Raw genomic sequence first — 10,460 nt, 5'->3', positions numbered from 1 at the left:
CTGACACTAACTCTAGGCTGCTTTGACTAATGGAAAGTGGGTTTGGGTGTTGTGACTTGTGTTCACTCTCTTGGAGCTCCGAGCACCACGTAAAGAAATTCAGCTACCTTTCTAGAGAACTATTTGGGAAGAAGGATCCTGGAAGGTGAGTGAACACCAGGAGAGAAAGGCCCAGTGTCCATCATCCCATCTAGGGGCCTCAGTATGTGAGTGAAGTCATCTTAAATGATAACCGCAAGATCCAGTCCAGCTGACACCAGGGCTGTTCAGGGTTGAGCTAACCTGAGTTCAGCCAATTTACATAATAATGAAAATTAATTTAAAAAATTGCTGCTTTAAGTCACTCAGATCATTTGCTATGCAGCAAATACATGCAGCATATATTTATAAATATGTAAGAAATGTATAGTAAATCTCTATATGTATATAGGATATTTGTGTGTGTGTGTGTGTGTGTATGCCTGATGCAAAATAAGTGTTTAGAAATATTAGTGGTTTCTTTCTTTATTTCTATGCCTTCTTAGATAGCCATAGAGCAGGTAAAGGGAGAAGGACGCTGAGGGGACCTAAGCTATGTATCACAACAATTCACCACCCAGGACATCCTCCTAAAGTTAAAGATATTTTGCCCTCTTGCTTTCTATTGGGCTAGAGGTAGCTGAGAGCAAGAAGAGAAAATCTTCCTGCTTTAGAGATATCTGAGAAATGAAACCATTAAATTAATACTTGCTGAGGGATTGACCTCTTCAGGCTATTAGCAAGTCCACTAACCTGATGGTCTAAGAGGTTCTTACTCCTGAAATCACCCCTCGCTCTTCTGTGCTAATCTTTCATCTTGCTCAAATGCAAAAGTTGTTCTATGAAAGGGGTGCTGGTACATACTTTGTCCAAGGAAGTCCCCAGCTCTCACTTGCTGTCATCAGGGCCAACCATCCAAAAGCCTATGCAGAGGGTTTGCCCAACGTCTGTGCTCAGGATAGGAGAGGAGCGCAGAGGTTTGGGTCTCACGTAGGCTGGGAGAGATTACAACCAGGGGAGTGGCCCTTCAGTGTGACCTGTCTGGCTTCTTAGTCATCATTGGCTCTCCTGCAGCAGTGGGAGCCAGCCTGACCTATCCTCTTATTTCTAGTGTTTCCCACTGTACATGGTTGTGGTAGGCGCTCAAAGTTTCCTGAGGCAAGGACATCTGATCGACACCTGTCTGTGAGGCTCGGTGAGTACTCCCTTCCCTCCGCTTGGGCCACTAGGAGGACAGATGCTGTTGAAATTTTCGTTTTTTGTTCTTGGTCTCGTGTCTCTTACTGATTTATTTCTTTCTATTTTATTGTTTTCTTTTTCTCCCTCTCTCCCTGCCCACCTCCACTTTCTTTTTTACAATACAAGGTATCTTAAATGTAAATTTTATGATTAATTTTGTAAAGAAGACTGACCGGCAAATCAGACAAAACTGATCACATTTTTTCCCTTCTGACTCCCTGGGGCTTATTTGTCTCTTGGATGGCAGATAATCTACCAGGGGAGGAGGCCTCAGCCTCTTAGCCTAAGGCAGGGACAGGCACAAGTTCATCTGCATCCTGATGCCTCTCAGTACCAACTAGGAAGAAATCCCGCGGATTGGTACATGGTCTTTCAGTGCAATGGCTCTCCTTGTTTTGTGATATGGCTGATGAACTCATGCTTAAGGGCAACGTTGTCGTGCTGCTAGCGAAACTAATCCAATCACAGAGCACCCTGCTGCAGGACAGAGGTTTGCCCAATGGATCTGGCTCCTTCGGCAAAAACCTTTGTTGAGCATGCTGGTTCCAGAGGGATCATAGTTTCTTGCTTTTGTTGACAACTTATTTTTAATTTTTATTCTTCTTTAAGTAATCTTCATGTCCAACATGGGGCTCAAACCCACAACCCTGAGATCAAGAGTCACATGCTCTACTGACTGAGCCAGTCAGATACCCCAGGATCATAGATTTTTAAAACTCTGGCTGGGGTCGGCCCAGCCAGGGCTCTCTACGGATATAGGACAAAGGAGCACCAGAGCACCAGTCCACATGGCATCACAGAACAGTGCTAGTCTCTGCGTGGGATGGCATGAACAGAACCCTGACATCTTCAGAATGTGAGTCATGTTCATGTAGAAGCTTCTTTAGAGGTGCAGCATGGATTCTAGTTCATGATAAGCCTTAGAAGAAAAGCCAAGCATTAGGCTCCAACTGGGAGTCTCTCGTATCTCTCTTAATGGACTGGGACTTTGACATGAGGGCCACAATGGCATAGCAGGGAGAAGATGTAGACATCTTCTTGCTCAGTTTGTGACTGAAGAAAATCTTAAAATTATCCTGTTGCAACCATCTGGGTCAGGGTCTCCCATTGTCCAACAACTAACTTAGTAGTTTCCAGTCTAGACTCAGGAAAGGAGTCCCAAGAAGGAAACTTATATTTGTCATTAACTCATTAACTTCTCCACACGTTCTAGAAATACTGTTTCTAATTCTAATATATTATCTTACAATAGGGACCCATTCAGGAGACAACTTTCTGGAAGGATATGTCAGTATTTTTGAGAATCACTGGGAATGGCCCCTCCCATCCTGGAAGTTGTCTAGAAAATAAAGAAGAGAGGGGTGCCTGAGTGGCTCCACCGGTTAAGCATCTGACTTTTGATCTCAGCTCAGGTCTTGATGTCAGGGTCATGAATTCAAGCCCTGAGTTGGGCTCCGTGCTGGGTGTGGAGCCTACTTAAAAAAAAAATGAAGAAGAAATATGAGAAGAAAAAGATGTAGAAAGAGAGAGAAAAGAAGGAAGCAAAAAAGGTGTATAGTAGGAAAAGGTATCTGTAAAATGGAAATTATTTTTCATTTCTGAATTAGTGTAATTCTTTACTAACTGCATTAGATGTGCCAAACTCTGTGTTAGGGCCTAAAATCAGGAAAGGAGGAGAATGTATTATGGGAGGTGCTATCCTATTTTTCTTGTACAATTCTTGTTCCAAATTTACACTTTGAACTTGTGAAGATGCCTTTACCCTAGCTCTAAGGGTACTATGGGCGTCAGCCATCAATCAAACCTCCTGAGATTCTGCAGGCCGGGTCAGTTCCCTGACTCCCCTTCTTTTTAATCCTACTCCAGCCTACCAAAGGAGGCTACCAGCCTAACATAGAAAAAATAGAATAAGGAGGGACCATTTGCAAAGAGGAACCCATATTCCTTTTTGTTTTTAGTCATATCCCCTTTTTTTCTTCAAACAGACATTCTCCATCTCATCACCTCCCACTGCTGGAAACTTGAGTCTTTGAATTTTTTACTGTTCAAAAATTTGCAGACTGTTAAAGTATTTCGTTAAGTTCTTTCTGTTTTTTTTCCCCCTCTGCTTCACTTGCACTGGATTGACTTTCTCTCATTTTTAGTCTTACCTGATTGCTGCCTCTACTCTATGTCAGCTTACAACCTGAAAAAACACAGAGGTCATCCTGTGAGATCTCAAAAAGAATGAGTGTTGTGTAAGGGACACTAAGTTTCTAGAATCTTGTGTTAGTTCACATGTATGCTGTTTTCCACACACCTGTTATTTATATTCCCAGTGGTTGTTATTTCACTATGTAAAATGGGAATTTTATCTTTATTTATAAACCAGCTGTTTGTGGACTGAGCATTCTATTTCTGAAACTGTGACTCATAGGGTATATTAAGATCCCCAAGTAGCTTATGGGAAATTAGAGAAACCAGATGCATGGTAGAAGTAATAACATTTGTATGAACGTGGTTTTATGGGAGTTTAGGGGATGGAGGAAGTTATTTTCCCTATTGTATCCAGGAATGCTTCCAGGAGGAAGCTCCATCTGAGCAAGGCAATGAGGATGAGCTGGGGTTTGCTGGGCAATAGGGAAAAATGGGCAACCTTGATAAATGGATTGGTACGGAAAAAGGCACAAAGGGGAGGAAGGTCTAACTGCTAAGATATACATGTTAAATCACTGATCCAGCTCCTAAGTGAGAAAAATTGGAATTAGAATCTTGAACTAGTATAATATCATCTTCCAACAGAACTAACCCATATCATTTTTTACTATCTTTCTATATTCTTATTATCTGAAAATGCAATCATGTTATTGACATCCTTAAATATTAAATATGGACATAAACTTTGACCTGGACAGGACTGAATGCAGAGCTAGTAGCACTGTGCTTTGTCATCTTGTTTTGTCAAATTCCTCAATTCCTTTGATTATTAAGCGAGTTTATTCACGTACATGGTATGTGAAGCATTTTGATAGGTGATAAGGATGTAAAAGTGAATTAGGAACAGTGTAATGCTGTCATGCTTGTAGTCTCTGTAATGCTAGTAGTAATGGTTCTAGTCTCAACCGGTAAATAGCTGAACTTGAGTGTTTGAGAGGCAAAGCCCACACACTGCAGTCAGAGGGGGTATAGCCGGCTCAAGAGCCTCTCTGATTTGCTTATTCAGTAGGTTTTTGTTGTTGCTTGTTTTTTTATTTTTTAATAGGAGTTTTGAAGTTAGTGGTAACTTATCCAAATGGGAATTTTCACATAGAAAATTTGCATTCTGGCTTCCTTAAAAGTAGCCAAATGTACGGTCACCACTACCTCAATGTAACTATCAGCTAGGGAGTCTTGCTAAAACTGAGACAGAATCAGCTTCTAACATACTACTCTCCTGGTGGAATCAGAGTAAATGAAATAAATTGTTGCAAGAATTACTTCTTTATTAACTCTATGAAAAATATGAGGAACAGCTCTAGTGAGTGATTCGAAACACTTCCATAATGATGAAAATATGGAGCCTGCTTGGTTTTGAGCAGAATTGGATAAATCTGACCAAATCTTTGACCTTGGGCTTCCATTTTTTCCATAATGTCCCTGGGTCTTTTCTTCTTCCGTGAAAACGTTTTCCAGGTAATATTTTTTGAGTTAAAGCTTGAGATAAAACTGTGTAAATATGAAATCTGAATGACGAGTAGGAAGTGAGATGATTGATGTAAAGCAGGGCACAAAAATATTTAAAGCATGAACTGTCGTATTTATTTTAATGCAAATGAATAATCAATACGCTAAATCTCCAGTTTCACATGTTTCATTGCTTAGAACTAAACTGCGTGAAAAGGTGTGTTGATAAAAATAGGAAATGTTAATTAATAATACAGATGGGATGGGAGCCATGGTGCCAGTTTCCTGACGTCTGGGAAACTCTAAGATAAACAGGCTTACCTGGTCTATGCCCTAATTGTCTGGCTTCTCAATTTGAACCTGTTTGCCAACAATGCTGTTTTTCAAGAATAGTCATTACCAATGATATATTTAGTAGTTGGGTTTTTCCCTTTGATGCCTTTTCTGAGAAATTGTTGGTCCCTTAACTGTTAAGATATGTTCATCCCCCAAAGCCAGGGTATTTTCCTGCATGGAGCATCATGCCCTCCTCTCTCCTACTTGCCTCATATCCTTCCGTCAAGAGGGACAAGCTGCATTGTCTGCTAAAGCGCGTGGGCTTTTTAAGAAGGGCTTGACTCACAGCTCTACTATTCACCTACTACGTCATGACCTCAGACAAGGTGTGTCTTCTCTTTTCTGCCCGGAAAATAGTAAAATTCTTTCCAGATACACAGACCTAAGTCTGACGGTGGATTACTCTAGATCCTAAGCACAGGTAAAAACACCAGGACGTGCAGAGTGTAACCTACTCAACAGCATCATCAGGGGGCTTAACCCCAACTGCCCGGTGTGAAACAGGTACGCCGAAGAGGCCGCGTCTCCTGGTTCATTTCCAATACTCTACAAAGCATACAAATTGTGAGTGATGCTGAGATATTTTAGGCTGCACTGAACCCATCCATCAAAGCTTCCTTTTAGGTTTAATGAGTTTTAGGCCTCTTGTTTTCCTATTAGACCAGAGGTTGAACCCCACTGGAGTTAGGCAAGGAGGGAAACTACCCCACGGATGTTTGTTGACTCCAGGGTGTTAGCCAACTACCACTCTTCACACCTGGACAGGCTCAGGGGCGTAAGATCACCCTGTAGTCTCCTGTGCTGAACCTTTCTCTTGCTCAATTGAAAAACAGCTCTGAGGGATATGGATTTGCATGTTGCCTTCCATGTAATAGTTACATGATTTCTTGATCATCTTAAAGCAACAATAACAAAGCAACAATAATAAATAGACATGTTGCATTAGTCAGGTTTCTCCAGAGAAACAGAGCCAAGAGGATACACATAAGAGATTCATTATAAGGAACTGGTTCACGCAATGATGAAGGCTGGCAGGGTCTAAGACCTCGCAGGTGATTCGGCGGCCTGGAGATGCAGGAGAGTTGGTGGTGTAGTTCCAGTCTGAAGGCAGGCAGGCTTGATACCCCGGGACAGCTGATGCTCCAGGGTAAGTTAGGAGGCAGAAAGTAGCCCATATCCAGTTGAAGCCCATCAAGGAGGAGAATTCTGTTTCATTTGGGGGAAGGGTCTACCTTTTTATTCTATTCAGACCTTCAAGTGATTGGATGAGGCTCACCCACATTAGGGAGAGCACTCTGCTTTACTCAAACTTTAAGAAAAAAAAAAAACCGGGGATCCCTGGGTGGCGCAGTGGTTTGGCGCCTGCCTTTGGCTCAGGGCACGATCCTGGAGACCCGGGATCGAATCCCATGTCGGGCTCCCGTTGCATGGAGCCTGCTTCTCCCTCTGCCTGTGTCTCTGCCTCTCTCTCTCTCTCTCTCTGTATGACTATCATAAATAAATAAAAATAAAATATTAAAAAAAAAAGAAGATGAATCCATTTAAAAAAAAAAAAAAACCAAAAACAAAGAGGGTGGGTGTTTGGCTGGCTCAGTCAGGAGAGCATGTGGCTCTTGATCTTGGGGTTGTGAGTTCGAGCCCCACATTGGGTGTAAAGGTTACTTAAATAAATAAACTTTAAAAAATGTATTAATCTTACCCCAAACCATCCTCACAGAAATATCCAGAATAATGTTTGATCAAATATCCAGGCACCCTGTGGCCTAATCAAGCTGACACATAAAATTAACTATAAGTATACATACATACATATGTGTATATATAATAAATTTTGTTTCAGGTAGCCAGGCTATTTCTTCTGGATTTAGGTATAATCTTTTAAGAAAATCAGATTTACATTAGTAGAAAAATTCAGAAACACGAGTTGCATTTTCCATAGACACTCTTCACACACACATACCTACTCATTTCTTTTATCAGGGATTCAGAGAACTACAGAGAGTCTGAGCTGGAAAGAATTTGTCAGGTCTTTCTCTCTAAGTCTTTCATTTAGGAGCTGAGGACCAGAATGGGGGTGTCGTTTGTCTAGCTGACACAGGACATTTGTCTAGCTGACAGAACTGGGAATTAAATACATGGCTCCTTGATATGAGGATTCCACTGGGGCTGTGTGGCAATTAGACAAACGCGGTGGGTCTACGTGCAACCTGTAGAGGTCTCCAGGTAGAGGGATGGAGGGAAGGAAGGAGGCCGGAGCTGGGACTGGGTGTGCAAGAGGAAGGAGGATATGACTTGGTGAGTTCCTCAGGGGAGTAGAGTGAGGAGAGAAGAGAATGGGAGAGACTGGGAAGGGCTGAGGGCCTGGGGTCTGGGGAAGGAGGGACTGAAACCAGGGGGATTGAGACACAGGTGCCCTACTCTCTGCCTCTTCATTTCCTCTTCGGGGACAGAAAACATGACTCAGATGTGGGTCCTCTTCCTACTCTCTCCTGGACCAGACTGTCTTCTTCTAGGCCAAGAATGGTGTGATCAACCCCCCAGACTCCTCAGCTCTACCACTGGGGATACGAATGAGAAGCCCTCCCCTCTACGCCAGGGTGGGTTCTCCGCGCTCAGCAGCACTTGGCACAGGTGACCACTCCTCCTCCTTGGTGAGGCTTCTTATGACAGAAGCCAGGATGAAAAGCACCCTGAGATCAGTCCTGGCGCCCCCAAGGCAGACCGTCAAGCCGCAGGCTGGTTTCTCGAACACCACTGTGGCTCTTCTGTGACCTCACAGAGCATTTGTTTGCAGCCCCCTCCAAAAGTTCCTTCTCTTCTTCCCGGTACTTGGATTTGGGGGAGCCCCAGGGTCAGTGTGTCCTTTCTCCATCTACACACACTGATCTTACCCAGTCTCAAGGCTTTAAATGCCATTGAGATTTCAACAGTTCCAAATTCATACGTTTAGGCCAGCTCTCTCCTCTGAACTTCAGACTCATATTTCCAAGTGTCTGTTTGACATCTCTGTCAATTCAGTTTAATAGACATGTCATGTCAAACTTACTATGTCCCAGACGGGAAGACTGACCTCTTCTCTTCCTCTCCTACAACTGCTTCTCCAGTAACATTCCCCTCCTTGGTCAAAGGTAATGTCATCCTTTCCATTTTGAGGCCAGCAGTTCCGGGGCTGTTCTTGATTCCTTTCTTTCTTTCTTTCTTTTTTTTTTTTTTTGTCCCCCTTCCAGCCTGTCAGTAAAGTCAGTTGTTTTCACCTTCAAAACTCATGCAGCGTCTAGCATCCAGCCGTCTCTAACCTCCTCCACTGCTACCACTTAGTCCGAGAGACCATTTCTTCCCACCAGGATCATGATAAAAGTCTGGAACCTGGACTCCCTGCTTCTACCCTAAACTTCATCACAGCAGCCCGAGCAATCCTTTCCAACTATAACTCAGATCATGCAACTCGGCTCAGAATCCTCTAATGCCTCATTTTGCTTCTAGTAATAACTAAAATCTTTACAAAAGTCCTTATCCTTTGAAGACATCTGTCCTCCCACACCCTTACCTTTTAGAACAAATCCCCTACTCTTTATCTTCCCTCTCATTCATTCTTCTTAATGTCTGGTCTCTTTGCTGTTCCTAAAAGACAAGCACACTTGCTTTAAGAGATCACGTCTCCTCTCACAGATACCTTGCAAGGTTAACATTACACCACCTTGAAGTCTTCGCTTAAACCTTACCTCATCAAGGACACTTAACTACCGTATTTAAAAATGCTATTTAGACCTTCCCCCATTCTCCTTTCTGTTACGTTTTTCCCATAGGCCTTATCACCTTAACGGTCGATGTCATTTACGTACTTATATTTATGATCTCTCTTCTCTTTTTTCTTTCCTTTTCTTCTTTTTTGGCATACATACCTCTAGCAGTGTCTACCTCATAGATCCTCAAGTGGTTGCTGAACCAGACTCCCCAAACGAAAGGCCCACTGCCCCTCTACAGTGTTCCTGGGATGCTCCAGGCCCGCCCCACCGAACCTGCACTCCGGCCACCCCTGAGGCCTAACGGGGTGGGGTCGGGGGGCTGGCCTGGAGCCCGCCTGGCCCGTCTGGCGGGGGCACGGGACCCAACCTCTCCTAATCTGTGGACGGCCGGGAGCCGCCCAGCCGCCCAGGCTCCCAGCCGCCGAGCCTCCGAGCCAGAGCCGCAGCCGCGCCCTCCCGCCAGCAGGGGGCAGCGCGGCCCGGCCGGACGCCCCCGATCGCCGCCTTCCTCCCGGGCGGGCCCCGGGCCCGGTGCGCCGTGCGGGTGGGCATCGCCGGGGGGAGGGGTGCTCCTGGGGCTCGCGGGCCGCTCGAGGGCACGGCGGGGCGCTGCCCTGAGGCTCGGCCCCGGGCCTGGCGCTCCTCGGCGTCCCCGGGGCTCCCGGCCGACGGCCGCTCGCCTCCCGCACACAGAAGCCCCGAACGTGGGGCCCCGCCCGGGGCGGCGCTTAGGGGCGAGGGGCCCAGAGCGCGGGGCAGCAGCCACCCCACCGCCCGGCCGCGCCTGCGCAGCGCTTGTCCCCGCGGCCCCGCTGCCAACGCCGTCCTGGCCGCCAGGGGGCGCCGGGCGCGGCCGTGACCTCGGCTCGCCAGCAGGTGGCTCCCGGAGCTGCCTCGGCGGCGCGCTCGGAAACGGCCGCGGAGCAGTGCCGGGCTTCAGAGGACGCGCGCTCGCTGTGGGCCCCGAGGTCCCCCCCCACCCCGCGGAGGAGGCCGCGTGCCCCGAGGTCCCCCCCCCCGAGCCGCGCGGGTCTTCCCCCCCGGGCGGCTGAGCCTCTCGCGGTCAGGTCCACTGGGCCGCCGCCCTCGTGGCTTGACCTCCCGCCTTTGTTCGGCCTTTGCGTTACCGGGTCCTTCCCACCGCTACGGAGAGGCGGCCCTTTAAGCCTGTATGAATGCATTACCTGTGCAAATTAAACATCAAAAAAGCAAATCTAGTAAAAAGGATGTTTTCCTTTGGTCCTTGTTTGTTAGATTCCAATTTTCTTATCCAGACACAGTTCAGGGTTTTGTTTCTTTTTTTTTTTTTTTGGATCCTTTCAGTCTTTACATGGTCACATATGTTACACACCTTTTAAAGCTTGTTAACGTATATATGTCCATGTGTTTCTCTCCTCTTTTTCCCTTACAAATACATTTCACAGGCAGTGTATTGCACCATTACTTATTTCCCACTAAGAATGTATCTTGGCATACTGG

At 45.7% G+C, this 10,460-nt stretch overlaps 1 protein-coding gene across 11 annotated transcripts in view; it reads left to right on the top strand.

Moving 5' to 3' along the window:
• The first annotated feature begins 1,095 nt into the window (after positions 1–1,095).
• LOC129520752 (ribonuclease pancreatic-like) overlaps positions 1,096–10,460 on the top strand; it is a 35,955-nt gene continuing 26,590 nt past the window's right edge. For all 11 annotated transcript variants that reach the window (XR_008666662.1, XM_055341947.1, XM_055341939.1 and 8 more), the window contains exon 1: positions 1,096–1,213. The gene's annotated coding sequence lies outside the window, so the exon portion shown is untranslated. The remainder of the gene's footprint in view (positions 1,214–10,460) is intronic.

The sequence above is a fragment of the Nyctereutes procyonoides genome, unplaced genomic scaffold (assembly GCF_905146905.1).
Source record: "Nyctereutes procyonoides isolate TBG_1078 unplaced genomic scaffold, NYPRO_anot_genome, whole genome shotgun sequence".
NCBI classification, from domain to species: domain Eukaryota; kingdom Metazoa; phylum Chordata; class Mammalia; order Carnivora; family Canidae; genus Nyctereutes; species Nyctereutes procyonoides.
Note: the sequence above shows the minus strand (reverse complement) of the source record. Positions and strands in the feature narration are given on the sequence as shown.